The sequence below is a fragment of the Narcine bancroftii genome, chromosome 6 (genome assembly GCF_036971445.1).
Source record: "Narcine bancroftii isolate sNarBan1 chromosome 6, sNarBan1.hap1, whole genome shotgun sequence".
Taxonomy (NCBI): domain Eukaryota; kingdom Metazoa; phylum Chordata; class Chondrichthyes; order Torpediniformes; family Narcinidae; genus Narcine; species Narcine bancroftii.
The window spans coordinates 211,081,110-211,094,612 of NC_091474.1; the positions used below are offsets into that span (position 1 = coordinate 211,081,110).

Genomic DNA, 13,503 nt, shown 5'->3' on the forward strand with positions numbered 1-13,503 from the left:
TTCTAGTTCGCACCGATTTATGTGAAACTCCACTTGTTCCACCTACCCACTCCCTGCCCATAACCCTCCAATCCCCTAACATCTATGCACTCATCTAACCTCCTTTTAAATGACAGATTTGACCCTGCCACAGCTACCTCTTCCAGAAGATCATTCCACTCAGCCCCTACTCTCTGAGTGAAGAAGCATCCTCTTATATTACTCCTAAAGTTTTGCCTCCTAACCCCTAACTTATGACACCTTGTTCCAATCTCCCCTACCCTCAAGGGAAAGAGCCTATTCACATCTACTCTATCTATCCCCCTCATAATTTTAAATACCTCTATCAAATCTCCCCTCAACCTTCTACGCTCCAATGAATAAAGTCCCAGGCTACTCAGTCTTTCTCCATATTCAAGATACTGCAATCCAGGCAACATTTTTGCAAACTTTCTTTGCATCCTCTCTACCTTATTTATATCCTTTCTATAATTTGGAGACCAGAACTGCACACAATACTCCAAACTTGGCCTCACCAATGCCTTAAACAGTCTCAACATCACCCCCCAGCTCCTATATCTATGTTATGATTTATAAAGACCAGCATACTAAAATCCTTCTTCACCACCCTACCTACATGGGAATCCACCTTCAAGGAATGCTGAACCATTATTCCAAGATCCTTCTGTTCCTCTGCATTCGTCAATGACCTCCCCTTCACTGCATACATCCTATTTTGGCTATTCCTCCCAAAATGAAGCACCTCACACTTATCTACATTAAACTCCATTTGCCACCTTTCAGCCCACCTTTCCAAACAGTTCAAATCCTTCTGTCGTCCTTGAAAATCCTCCTCGCTATCCACAACTCCCCCTATTTTTGTATCATCTGCATATTTACTCACCCAATTTACCGCCCCATCATCCAAATCATAAATATAAATGATGAACAACAAAGGACCTAACTCCGATCCCTGAGGCGCACTGCTTGTCACTAGCCACCACCCTGACAGACAGTTGTCCACCATGACTCTTTGGTGCCTATCTTCCAGCCACCGCTGAACCCACCTGACTATCTGTATATTAATCCCTAGAGACTGAACCTTCCTCACTAACTTTTCATGCAGAATGTTATTGAAAGCATTACTAAAATCCAAATAAAGACCACATCAACTGCTTTACCTTCATCAACCTTTTTGGTCACCTCCTCAAAAAAATCAACAAAATTCATCAAACTCGACTTTCCCCTCACAAATCCATGTTGGGTGTCCCTGATCAATCCCTGCCTTTCCAGATATTTATACATATTATCCCTAAGAATTACTTCCATTAGCTTCCCCACCACTGATGTTGAACTTACTGGCCTGTAGTTGCTTGGCCTACACCTTGCACCCTTTTTAAACAGCGGAACCACGTTTGCAAACCACCAAACCTACAGCACCACACCCTCCTCCAGGGACCATTGAAAAATCACCTTCAGAGCCTCCACTATTTCCTCTCCGTCCTCCCTTAAGGTCCTGGGAAAAATCCCATCAGGGATTATGCTGTGTAGTGTTTTATTCTGCACTACCAATTAATGGTAATTCTGCTGCGCCCGCAGGATAAAGGAATCTCAGGGTTGTGTGTGACATCATGTATGTTCTCTAACAAGAAATATGAAATCTGAAATCTGAGACAGTACAATATGGAGAATGGTCATGTGTGAGGGCATACGGAGAGCAAGATAGATGTGGTGTTAAGTCCTCTTGGGAGCATGGAGGTGGATAACCCCTGAACCTAATGCCATGTCCAGCTCTAAAGTAATCCATCACAGATTCCTGGCAGCTCTTGCTCAAATTAACAATGGCCATGTAGTGCATCACATGTCTTCAAAGCATGCTAATAATGCCATTTTCCTTCCACATATCTATCTTTTCTTTTGAATGTGTTCCTGATGGTCAATAAGCAAAATATTTAATGTACACAAATATTGATTCATCAGCCTCCTGTTACAGAGTATGTGTTTAGTCAGTATTATTGTTACATGGTCACTGGATAGCACACTGCATGCTTCTCCGAGCTAATTCAATCATAGAATGTACACATACATGACCACAAATACAGCCAATAGATACAGCTACATTACAAATTTTGGACCATCTGATGTGGAATTGAGCTCAAAGATTTTGCTTCTTGTTTGTCAGGGTCTTTTGAATTTTGTTTCACTTCCTGAGGTATCCACTGGATCAAAGTCAGGCTCAGCTTCATGAAGGCATGGTTCAACATTTGGACTTAGTTCATCTCTAGCAGATGTTGTTTACCTTTGTCACCCAATTTCAGCCAATAATTTCTTGATCCACACATGTACAATGATTTGTCACTCCTCCTCTGGAAGATTGAGTTATTGGGTGAGTATGAACCTGCTCATTTTTCAGGAAACAGCATTTCATCTGATGGTTGTCAGAGACATTGTTGACTCATCTCCCTCAATTCACTCTGGAAACCAAATATGTTTGGCCAGGGCTCAAGTGTGTTCTCAGTTATCAAGACATCTGCAGGAGGTGTGTTTTCCTCTGCGCTTCAGCAAAAGAATTGGCTAACCGATGTTTCATGCTGTGCCTTAAAAATCTATACAATTCACTTGCCTCTTGAGAGTTTGTTTAATTTTTCTGACTGATTCCTCTGCTGTTCCATTTGAAACCTAATTAAAGGAAGGAAAAAAAGATTATGCTTGACACTCTTGGTGAAGTTCATGAACACAACAAATCAGAATTGGGAGCCATTGTCAAAAATAAACTCTTTAAAATAGACACACTATGGACCATTGGTAATCCATAGTATACTGAGAACTGTTACATGAATTCATGAGTTTCATTTCAATCCACTTCAATACCAGGAACTAGTCATTCCCTCTTTTATAATGTTTATATGCACACTGTCAGAAGATTTATACCATCATGGGAAAATAAACAGAATTGAATTATTATCACATGTACTGGAATACAGCAAAACTTGGCTGAGCACTTAAGATCTGCAAGGACCAACCAGCAGACATTTTTAACCTCTCGCTGTAACAGTCTGTGGTCACCACCTGCTTCAAATGAACATCCATCATAAGAAGAGGAAGGTGACCTGCCTCAAAGAATATTGGCTGCTGACATTTATGTCCATCATGATGAAATGGTTTTGGAGGATGGCTATGAGGTAAATCATAACCGTGGGCAGCATCAGGTTCAAATCGAGCGATGTCAGTAAGTAGTTTGTACGTTCTCCCCGTGTTGGCCTGGGTTTTCACCATGTGTTCCAGTTTCCTCCCACCATTCAAAATACACTGGGAGTTGGAGATAATTGAGTGGCACAGGCTCATGGGCCGAAAAGGCCTGCTATTGTGCTTCAATTTAAAATTTACATTTAACTTCAGTCTCAGGAAGGACCTGGACCCACTTCAATCTGTTTGTTGTCGAAACAGGTCCACAGCTGATGCCAGCTCACTGGCATCTTTGTGTTAGGTCACCTGGACCACAGTGTCAGGATGTTATTCCTTGACCATCATACAAGCAAAGCTAATAACCAATATCAGAGATTTGGGACTCTTGTCCTTTTGCAACTAAATCCTTGACTTTCTCATCGGAAGACCCCTATGGTAACATCATCTCATTCATAGAACGTAGAATGCTGCGATGTTATGCCAACCCATATATTCCTTAAAAAAAATAATAAGCCCTCTATTTTTCTTTCATCCATGTGCCTGTCTGAGTCTCTTAAATACCCCTAAGTTTTGACCCTCCATAACCATCCCTGGCAAGGCATTCCAGGCACCCACAATTCTGCATTTTTAAAAAAATTAAAAAATTTTTAAAAATAAAAACTCCTGTTGCCTCCCCTAAACTTCCCTCCCTTGAATTTGTACATGTGTCCTCTTTTGTTCACTGATTCTGCCCTGGGAAACAGGTGTTGGCTGTTCACCCTATCTATGCCTCATAATCTTATAGACCACTATCAAGTCTCTTCTCATCCTCTCATCCAAAGAGATTAGTCTCAGTTCCACTAACCTTGCCTCATAAGACTTGTTTTCCAATCCAGGCAACATCCTGGTAAATCTCCTCTGCACGCTCTCCATGGCTTCCACGTCCTTCCTATAATGAGGCGACCAGAACTGAACACAATTCTCTAAGTATTGTCTTACCAGAGATTCACACTGACTATCAACACATGGTAACCCCAAGGCTGCATACTTAGTCCTTTGCTGTATTTTCTGTACACTCATCATTTCAAATTCAAGTTTGGCTCCAACTCAATCTATAAATTTGTTAACAACTCCACTGTTTTTAATTGAATAACTGGAAATATAGCATGCAGATCCAGAACAACAACGTTTTTCTCAACATCAGCATGTCCAAGGATCTTATTATGTACTTTATAAATAAGAAGCCAAGGAACTATTCTCCTGTCTTAATTGATGAATAGTGGGGGACATGTCTACATATCAGAGAACCTCTCCTGGAGCTAGCACATTGAAGCAACCATGAAGAAGGCACACCCAAAGTCTTTATATTTCTGAGGAGATTTGACATCAAACTTCTGCAGGTGTACTGTAGAAAGTATGCTGACCAGTTGGATCACCATCTGGTTTGGAAACCCAAATGCCAGAAAGCTGCAGAGAGTGGCAAAACTAGCAAAGTCCATCATGGACAATGATCTCCAAACTATAGAAGATGTCTATGTGAGGCGCTGCTTCAAAAAGGCAACCAAAATCATAAATGACCCTCATCAGCCTGGTCACAACCTTTTCTCTCCATTGCCTTCAAACAAAAGATACAGAAGCCTGACATCCAGCACATCTAGGTTCAAGAACAGTATTTTTTTTTCAACAGCCATTAGGCTATCAGTCTCTTGAAGCTCCCCAAGCTAACCTCACCCTAAAGATGATCGACTCAGGAACAATGAAAAGATCTGTCTTCACAAATGAAACATCACTTTTTTCTTGCACTAACTGCAACTGTAAATATTCATTTGTCTATCCTTTTATATTTATTATCTCTTTCTATCTTGGCTTATAGTAGCAATTTTATTTTTACTATTGTAGTCGATGTATCTTATGTACCTGTGTGGCTGCAGCTGGTAAGAATTTCAATGCATCTATACATTGTACTTATGTGTATGACAATAGACATTAAAAAAAAAACCCAGAGGAGTTTGGTTCCTTCAAATTTTGTAAAAACTCCAGGTGCTGATCAATAATTCATTATCATAGTCCAAAAAGGTCCAGTAAACAGAATTGTTTTCCTTGTCCTATGTCTTTGGTATTAAGTTTCATAAAAAAGCAGGAGGAAGTCACAGTGACACAATGTCATCCACTGAGTTTCATTATCATAGTCCAAAAAGGTCCAGTAAACAGAATTGTTTTCCTTGTCCTATGTCTTTGGCATTAAGTTTCATAAAAAAGCAGGAGGAAGTAACAGTGACACAATGTCATCCACTGAGCTTCTGATGGAACATAGACTATGCACCAAGCTTCCCTATTCTGCAGACCTAAACAAGAACAGAGATGTCAAAGATGTCAAATGAAAACAAAAGCGTCTGTAATGAAGACAAAAAAGCAAACTATGGCAAGTCAGCAAGAAGCTTAGGGCCACTGGCACCACACAACACAGTGAGACTTAGAGATTCCCTCAACTTGGACAAAAATGCCACTGTTCTGCAGGAAGTAAGTCCAAGATCTTACGCTTTCAGAACAGAGGATGGTCAAATACTGAGAAGGAATCAAAAAGAATCTGCTGAAAATGCAAGAGACACTGCAGGAACAGACAAATGCAGAAGATTCAGCCTGCACAGCAACAGAGAAAACACCACCAATGCTAGACAGTAGTGGACCAGCAGAGCCAACCCAAGCACCTGTGTTAAGAAGATCCACACATGTTATCAAAACACCTGACAGACTGAATCTCTAAAAGAACTGCACACTTAAAAAGTTTGTGCTACTGATGTTTGTGTTTACATTTGTGTCAAACTTTAAATTGAAATGAATACTGTATTAGTGTGTCATATTGTTAGATTAAACATCTCAAGGAAAGGGGACATAATGATAGAATGCTAGAGATCTTCCCAGCCCCTAGAGGGAGTTGGAGACTAGTTTGTTGCAGCTAAGGATGATTCAAGATGGATGTCTCAAGACTGTCATGATAAAACTAATAGAGTTGTTTTAAAGAACCCAGATTTCTTTATTACAATAAAAGAAACATCACAACGTTGGCATCTGCTACTCAGGTACTTTTGATCTATTCCAAAATCAATCAGAGCAATATTAACATTTTCTATGTTTTATCAGAAAGATAATGTTGGCTTTTCAATGATACAAATTAATATTTGGCATTTAAATTTTGAAGAATTTTCAGGGTTTCTGGGTTTATTTTGTGGATTCATTGATTACACAGTAGTCTTGAAATAATGTATATAAACATGCAAATCTATTTTTTGTATAGGTAGCGGTGGTTCTAGTTCAACAGTTATTAAATCACTTTTATCATAAAATCATTCCTAAATTCAATAAATTGTAGATATTGTTCCTCTTCTGTGTAATAATTTCTGGTAGAGACTCTAGTAAAAAAGGAGCAGAGAAGAGTTAAAAAGATATTGCTAGGAGATGCAAAATATAGTTAGGAACAAAGATTGGATAAGCTTGAATTGTCTTTTAGAGGAGGTTGAAGGGAGTCTCAAATATTTAAAATCTAAATGCAGTAAATAAAATGGACAATTTTCCCTTGGAAAACATTTCAAAAACAGGGCGTAGTTAAAGCAGGGGATGAAACATGTTTTTTAGACTTAAGGATAGAAGGGATCTGGTGTTCAGAGTCTGAAAGGGAGAGACAGAGACCAACCACATTTAAAAATGATCAGGATATGAACTTGAGGATAAGGTGCAGAAGCTCTTCGACGCAGACAGACAGATCACAAATGTTCTATGTTTTTTTTCAGGACTATTATTGTGTTAATTCAAATGCAAGAACTGGCTCTGAAGTTATGAATATCTCTCAATTTGTAACACATAAAATTATAAAAATTATTTGTATTAGATAAATTGGGTAGGATTCTGCAAGTTATGAGAACCAGCTTTGACATCTGGAATATATGATGAAACTTGAAATTTGGAACGCAAGACAAACCACATCTTTTTTTCTCTCAGCAGCCTGAAAAGTTTATTGATCATTCTTTGCAGAACTGGAAGGTTTATTTTGATCTCTAGTTTCGGTGAAGGCAAGTTTGTTTTCTGCTATAGAACAACTAACACAATCAAATCTGAGAAAAAATGTTTTTACATCTCAATTTTTTTTCCCTTTGCATAATGAAAGCTGCCTCTGTTATTGCCTTCATTCAGATACAAACAGGCTGAGCTGTCATATTTTCTCTTCTTCACATCTGTATGGCAAATGGAGATCCAGTACATATGGAATATATTATCAAAATGTCCAGTATAAAGGATAGACAAATCTTTGACCATTTGCTAGCCTGAATTTGTGAGCTTTGTGTGTATTGCTGCACACCTCTCCATGGTTTAAGTTAAAATTTAAAAAATCATTTGCTTTGGCAAGGCTCGTTCACTGAGCTTCATTTATTTCACAGCCAGTGACGCGCAGAGCAGAAGATATGGGGCATTCACTTATTCAATTGATGAGTATAATGACACACAATGACTGAATGCACTATGCCTTCCTAGATCAATGAGTTGTGCTGCTTGCTCAAATTAAACAGTGTGACTCCCAACTACCTTCCTTCACAATAAACAACCAAGCCCAACCAAGACTTTCCCTTTTGCAGTTTATTGTTTGAAAATCTGGCAGTTTGCCTTTGACTCTCTTATTTTCCATTCTGCTCTCACATCCAGAGGCAAAAGCCTTGCCAGATCACCTCTGCAAATTTCCCTGGACTAAAGCATTTCCAATACAATGGATGCAGGGTATTTATTAATTACTGTTCACATATTGCTTATTGTTTTTGGAAATCAGGAAATAAATGTAAACCCATCTCATTAGCATTTTATGTTTTTTTTTCCTTCACAATCATTCTCTTTGAAATTTGTGTAACTGTACTTGGTTTCAAAACATAACATTGGAAAATAACAGAAAAACTAAAGTGGTGTAGGGTAGAAATCAGAAATAATAAAAAAGGAAATGCTCTGCAGCCAGGAGTATCTGCAAAGGGAGAAATAATTAATGCTCCTATTATCTCTATTCTCTGTATATAGATGTCACTTGACTCGCTGGGCTTATTCAATATTAAAGTTTTAATTTATTTGTCACATAATATATACCAAGCACAGTGCCCAGAGTTTTTCTGCAAGCAAACTAACAAGTTACCTCCCAGACATTCATACAGTTGTTTAAAGAGCACAATTTACATAGTACACCTGTATAAAATTGCAATTAAAAGGTTATGAATGAACACTGCTGTGGGGCTTATTCAGGAACTTGATGGCTGTGGGGCAAAAACTTGCTTAAAGTCTATTGGTGCATGTTGGAGCCTTCTCCTTAAAGGGAGGAGGGAGAAGCGAGGTGGTCCAGGGTTTTGAGAGTCTTTTCATTTGTTAGCTGCCTGTCTGCCTATGTTGGATGCAGCTGGAATCTATGGATTGAGGGGAAGTTTGTGTAGTGTTCTGAGGGGTATTCGCTACCTTCTGTAAATGTTCTGATGTTGAGGAGAGCAGATCCCACCACAATGCACTTTAAAATGATCCTTTTTATGTCCAAGATCTTCCCTTTCAATAAAACAAGAGATGCAGCCACACCAAAAATAGCATATTTCAACGAGGTTCCATCGACCTTTGTCCCAGTGTTAATGCTGTTGTCTCTTAGTCCAAAGTTTGGAGTTCCAGTGCCACATCAATGCGTTCCAGGCTCCCACAGTCAAGGTCGAGAACAATCAAACCGTAGTGTACCAGACACATCACTGAATGGTCGGAAAATGGACCGAGCTACATCTGTCAACCTTTGACCAAATTAAAATCATGATTTCAGCTGTATTGTCTGGTAAACAAATTTTGTCCACCTTCCCAACCTCCCCTCCTCTTTTGTTCTTTCCCCCTCCACTCCTAATACCTCACTGCTCATTGAATTCTTCCACATCCTCCCACCCCTACCCCCCCATCCCCTATCTCACCCCCCAAAATTTAGTCTCTCTTCACACCTCCATTTTCACCGTCTCTACTTATTGGATCCCAGGACTGGCTGCATATTTCTTCTCACTCCACTCTGCACGAGTCATCTTTTTTTTAATTTTTAATTTACAATAGAAGCCAATTTCAGCTATTTAAACATGTGCCACTCAATTACACCTAAATTAACCTACACCCTTGTATGTTTTGGATGGTGGGAGGAGACCGGAGCACACCCACGCAGCTACAGGGAGAACGTACAAATTCTTTACCGACAGCACTGGAGTTGAACCGTTGCTGGCAGTGTTAATGTCACGCTAAATCATGATGCTAAACATGCCATCCCTTCTTCCACCTGGACCCTTTTAATTTTCTTACCTATCTCTTTCATTTGTCTGATATCTGCTGATCTGCTGCTTTTGTTCATCATATTCCATTTCTTGGCTGGCCTATCCCATCTAGGGCTGTTGCCTCACCCCTCCCACCCTGTCCTCTTTACACTGATCCTGAACACTTCTTTCAGTTCTGATGAACAGTTTTGGCTTGAAACGTCAACCATTCTTTTTCACCCACTGATACTGCTCCAACGGATTGCATTTGGCTTCAGATCCCAGCATTCTGAAGTCTCCTGGGTGCTTCCTGTTGTCTTGTTATATCAAGCAACTTGCGTCCCTCAAATGAAGTCAATCAAATAGTCAATCCGATCATTTATCTCGTTGTTGTTTGTCGGAGATGATGGAATTTGCCTGCTACATTCTTAACATTGCAACACCTCATAAGGGATTTATGAGCTGAGAAGTTTTTTTGGTAAATCAAAGGGTCATGAACATTGTACATGTGCTATTTTCCTTACCTAATATATTTATTAATTATTTCATACTCAGCCAAACAACATGGAAATCACTAGGATTCAGCATTTTAGTGACTATTGCAATATTGAAGCATTTAAAGTGACAGAACCAAAGCCAATAGTGAGCAAAGAATTGTTCAAGTTTATTAATCATCCGATTATACAAGTTCAACCCGATGAAAGTGTTTCCCAGTGCTCATGTGTAAAACACAGCAAACACAAGAAATAAAGTACATTACAGACAAAAATACATATTGAAGATTCAAGATACAATTTATTATCATAGTAAAATAAGACAGTGTCACATTACATGAAAGTTCTTTTTGCCTGCTGTAAGGCAGACAGATTCGCCACCGGCAGGAATTGCCTAAGCGGCTCTTACAGTCATACAGAGAGAAGCAAAAGAGAGTCACCAAGTGTCTGTAGATTCACCTCCAGTGCTTCCGTAGCCCCCGCAGACACATAGAGTCCAATTCAAAGCAATGACAACCTGATCTCCAGATCTGAACCTCCGACACAGTCAGGAACCTCGGCATCCCCTCACATCCCGGTTCCGATACCTAGTCCCCCTCCAGCCAGTTTGAGCTAGTCTCCAGCAGTCCACAGCTCAGCGCGAGTCTCCCAACAGCGGTCTCCAGCAGCACACAGCTTCTATGGGTTCCTCGCCTTGAGTCGCCAGCAGCCCGCCACAACCGCAGAGCCCCCTTCGCTCCTCCTTCTCAGACAAAGTGTGAATTATAGGCCTGTAAGTCTGACGTCTGTGGTGGGAAAGTGATGGAAAGTGTTCTGAGGGATGCTATTTACAAATCTTTGGACGTACAAGGATTGATAGGGAGTAATCAGCATGGTTTTGTCAGGGGTAGATCATGCTTGACAAACCTGATTGAGTTCTTCGAGGGGGTTACAAAAAAGGTTGATGAAGGGAAAGCTGTGGATGTTGTCTATTTGGACTTTAGTAAAGCTTTTGACAAAGTTCCCCACAGGAGGTTAGGAAAAAAGGTGGAGGCATTAGGTATAAATAAGGAGGTAGTGAAATGGATTCAGCAGTGGTTGGATGGAAAGTGTCAGAGAGTAGTGGTAGACAATTGTTTGTCCAATTGGAGGCCGGTGACTAGTGGAGTTCCTCAGGGTTCGGTCCTGGGTCCACTATTATTTGTTATATATATTAACGATCTGGATGTAGGGGTAGAAAATTGGATAAGCAAGTTTGCGGATGACACAAAGATTGGTGGTGTTGTGGACAGTGAGGTAGATTACCGTAGATTAAAAGGTGATTTAGGAAGGCTGGAGGTGTGGGCTGAGAAATGGCTGATGGAATTTAATACAGATAAGTGTGAGGTGCTGCATTTTGGAAAGGCAAATTTAAATAGGTCATATACATTGAATGGTAAACAATTGAGAAGTGCAGAGCAACAAAGGGATTTAGGAGTTATGGTAAATAGGCTGATACTCAGGTAGATGGTGTGGTGAAGAAGGCATTTGGAATGTTGGCCTTCATAAATCGGAGTATTGAATTCAAGAGTAGGGAGGTTATGATGAAATTGTACAAATTTGGAGTACTGTGTACAGTTTTGGTCACCAAATTATAGGAAAGATATAAACAAAATAGAGAGAGTGCAGAGAAGGTTCACGAGAATGTTGACAGGATTTCAGGGTCTGAGTTACAGGGAAAGGGTGTGCAGACTGGGGCTTTTTTCTCTGGAGCGTAGAAGATTGAGAGGGGACTTGATAGAGGTGTTTAAGATTTTAAAAGGGACAGACAGAGTAAATGTGGATAGGCTTTTTCAATTAAGAAAGGGGGAGATTCAAACTAGAGGACATGGTTTAAGATTGAAGGGGGAAAATTATAAGGGGAACATGAGGGGAAATTTCTTTACACAGAGGGTGGTGGGGATGTGGAATGAGCTTCCGGCAGACGTGGTCGAGGCGGGATCATTGGTTACATTTAAGGAAAGACTGGATCGTTACATGGATAGGAGGGGACTAGAGGGGTATGGACCGGGTGCTGGTCAGTGGGACTAGGAGGGTGGGGATTTGCTATGGCATAGACTAGTAGGGCTGAACTGGCCTGTTCTGTGCTTATATGGTTATATGGTTACCATCCTCTGGTGCCCTGCTCCAGTCCCCCACTTCTCCGGAATCTGCAGCCCCTTGTGGCTGCTGCCGATTAATAGGCACCGCCATCTTGGGTACAGAACCACAATCGCAGGATATCAAATAAAACTACCGTCGGCTACCTCAATGGGCTGTTCAAAGGCTGTGCGGAACTGACGGCAGTCGACTGGGTGGCTGGACCCCGCGGAGTCCTGCATCTCCGCTCTATTATTCCCTGCGGCTCCACACCAGCAACAATGCTGTGGTTACGGTGCTACAGTACTCCAGCAGCGCCACCATCTTTTTTATTAACATGTGCACAGTATACAAAAAGTTACAAATGTTAAAATAAATCTGTTAAATAGACAGTTGAGTCATGGAGAGTTTGTAGGAGCAGTTCATCAGTCGTTCATCAGTCGTTCATCAGTCGTTCATCAGTCGTTCATCAGTCGTTCATTAGTCGTTCATCAGTCGTTCAGCATTCGTTCAGCACTCTCACTGCCCATGGGAAGAATCTGGTGGTTCTGGCTGTATCTCTTTCCCAATGGGAGTAGCAAGAAGATGCTGCATGCATGGAGCTCGGGGAACTCATTAGACAACAATCTTTGTAGATCATGTCTATGGGGGAGGGCGACCCCAGTGATCCTCTCTTCCACTTTTCCAGTCCTGTAAATTGACAGCAACCACACCACACTATGATGCAACCGGCCAGGATGCTCTCGATACAGCTCCTGTAAAAGGTTGACAGGATGGTGACCAGTAGTCTTGCCTGCCTTAGTTTTCTTAGGAAGTATAGTCACTAATTACACATTCCTGAGAAGTGAGATCTTGTGCATCCAGGGTAGGTTTCTTTTTAAGTAGACTCCTAGGAACTTGGTGCTCTCTACTCTCTCCACCACTGAGCTATAAATATGTAGTGAACAGTGGTTTTCCCTGGTCCTGCTGAAGTCCACAATAATCTCCTTTGTCTCATACATGTTGAGGCTCAGTTTGTTATTCTCACACCATTTCATGAGATTTTCCACCTCTCCTCTGTATTTAGACTCATCATTGTTTCTGATGAAGCCAACAATTACTGTGTCATCTCCAAACTTGACGACTTTTTTGGAGCTGGATCTGGTGTTGCAGTCATGGGTCAGTAGCATGAACAAGAGTGGGCTGAGCACACAGTCCTGAGGTGCACCAGTGTTCAATGTGATGGTGCTCGACGTTCTGTGGCCGACCCAGACAAACTGTGGTCTTTCCATTTGGATGTTCAGAATCCAGTTACAAAGAGGGGTGCTGAGTCCCAGCAAGGACAGCTTCTCCTTAAGCCTCTGAAGTATGATCATATTAAATGTCGAGCTGAGGTCAATGAACAACAGCTTGGCATGTGCAACCTTGTTCTCCAGGTGGGACAGGATAGAGTGGAGAGACAAGTGTCTAGCATCATTAGTGGAGTGGTTCCATCTGTA

The 13,503-nt window shown here is 40.9% G+C and overlaps 1 long non-coding RNA gene across 2 annotated transcripts in view; it reads right to left on the reverse strand.

The window, feature by feature from the left end:
* Nucleotides 1-1,947: 1,947 nt before the first annotated feature.
* LOC138737746 (uncharacterized) overlaps nt 1,948-13,503 on the reverse strand; it is a 63,226-nt gene continuing 51,670 nt past the window's right edge. For both annotated transcript variants that reach the window (XR_011341198.1, XR_011341199.1), the window contains exon 4: nt 1,948-2,658. This is a non-coding gene — a long non-coding RNA (uncharacterized lncRNA). The remainder of the gene's footprint in view (nt 2,659-13,503) is intronic.